Genomic DNA, 2249 nt, shown 5'->3' with positions numbered 1-2249 from the left:
ATTTATATTATATATTATTATTGCATATAATTTTTTATTTTTTTTATAATTTATACATAATTTTATGTATAATGTTTATACTATATATTATTGTAGATATATATACCTACATCTCATAAGCTAATTTACAATCAACTTATACATCAACATATGCCAAGAGTAATATATTATAGCTAAATGTTAGTAAATAAGCCATTATTATTATTAAGTTATCGCTGTTTGCTTTGCACGCGTGGGATCTAGCCGTGATTCGCATATGTGGCGGCACTCCAACGGAAGACAATGGGGATCGAAGTAACGTTCAGCTCTTTGGTACGCAGCGAAATAAAGAGTAGCCTATAATGGATAATTGATGTCCAACAGAGGCGTGGCTAATGATACCGTGCCGAAGTCCAGCCCATCTATTGTATTAACAAATTTTATAATAGAAATGAACATATGTGTACTGACTACATATGTCATTAAGCATGTTTACTTTTCGGACATTTTAGCTGTGCGTATGCACACAACTGCCAGATATGCTCTCTCAAAACTGCCAAACTAAGCGAAAGCGAAGTTGCTCAAGCTTTGCGTCAATATTGGCTGCTTAGAGCTGCATTTATTAAAGAATTGAAAGAATTGTGAATTGATAACAAAAAAAATTGTAACGAAATTGTTCACTTACGAGTAGATGAACTAAAACAAATAAATTTTAAAAGATTTGTGAGAGGTAACTACGTACCTTCTCTGTTGCTCCGATTGTCTCATTAATGCGCGCCAAAGTTTTCAATTTTCATCAATCTTTCCATACGTCATCACATATATGTCGCTATCATTGATAAAACGCAGAGGACAAACAAATAATAAATGCTCATCGGTCTACATGTATATTATTTCCACCAGCCCAATTTTATTCAATTAAATATACAAAAAGAAGAAAGAAAATTGAGTAAAATGTTACCAAATAATCAAGGAATCTGAGAAGTACTTACATATCAGGCAGAACGGGTTCTTTGGTTATGTTATGCTGTTTGCCAGTAGAGGAACAACGAGATTGCCGGAAAAGATATCTTATAAGACGTAGAAGGGCTCTCAACTCCCCTTACGTTAACCAAAAATGTGTAAGTAAATGACTTTATACGTTGGCCAACAACATAAACTAAAATGTGGATATTTTTACATGTACACATCTGCAAAAATTTCACCTGTCAAAAGTGAGTTTTAAATACTTTTTAGGAAAAATTGGTGCAAGTGATTGCATAAGGTGACCTCTATACCTCTTACCTTGAAGTTGATGGGGTCTGGAAATGTCTGACGGGTAGCGAGTTTTACATATTGTGAGTAGCCAGAGTCGTCCCTCGTTTTGGCCTCGGTTCTTCGTCTCTGGGGAAGTGCTAGAAGAAGTTTTTCAGGGGGTTTCACGCAGGTGCCTGTCTGTAAGGCTTAACCCTGCGGTGCCCGCTGGCACACGGAGTGAGACTACGTCACTAACAGGGAGCAGGGAGGCTCCCTGCAGTTCCAGATCAAGGGCTGGGGGGAGTGCTAGAGTAAGATAGGCTAAGAAAGTTAGGATTAATTGAAGAGAAATTAGAGTAGAGAAAAATCAGATGAAGCTAAGAGTAATTAGCTGAAGCCGAAAGTGAAGTCAAGTTTGTCAGTGCTAAGGTAGGTGAGGCAGAGTAGAGAAAGTTGAGAAAACGTTCGCGAAGGTGGGATATAGAGCGAAAACAATGTAAATTTTATTTTTAAGATTATTTGTATCGTTACGGCTTGTATGTTTGCGCTTAAATTTATGCGTTTGATTTAATAAAAACACCAACTCCTTGTTTAGAATATAAATTTTGATCAGCATTCGTAAAGTATCCAGTATATGATTTTGGTGGAATAGGATTAAAAAAGCTTCTGCAATGGGTCCCTTGCGGCGATATAAAGGTTGGATTAAAATCATTTATGAGTGTACGGAGTTCAACAAAATTATTAATAAGTCCCTTAATGTTCCATTGTAAAATTTTAAAAACTTTATTTAATTGTAGTGACATGTAAATGGAGTGGTAGGTGGGTTAAGTTGACATGTCAACGTCTCCCTCGCAAAGATCGCTATAGGAATTTTGCATGGATAGTTTGTTTTTACCAGCAGAATAATCTGTACTTAGGTGGTTGCATTTGAAGTGCAACGAATGGGCAGACATGGATAATTTGAAATTGGAGGTTGATGCAGGGATGAAAGACTGGATTTATTACAACTTTTAATTTGCTGAGGAGAGTTTAGT

This window comes from Glossina fuscipes, unplaced genomic scaffold (genome assembly GCF_014805625.2).
Source record: "Glossina fuscipes isolate IAEA_lab_2018 unplaced genomic scaffold, Yale_Gfus_2 198, whole genome shotgun sequence".
Taxonomy (NCBI): Eukaryota; Metazoa; Arthropoda; class Insecta; order Diptera; family Glossinidae; genus Glossina; species Glossina fuscipes.
The sequence above is the reverse complement of the archived record's forward strand: the minus strand, read 5'-3'. Positions refer to the sequence as shown.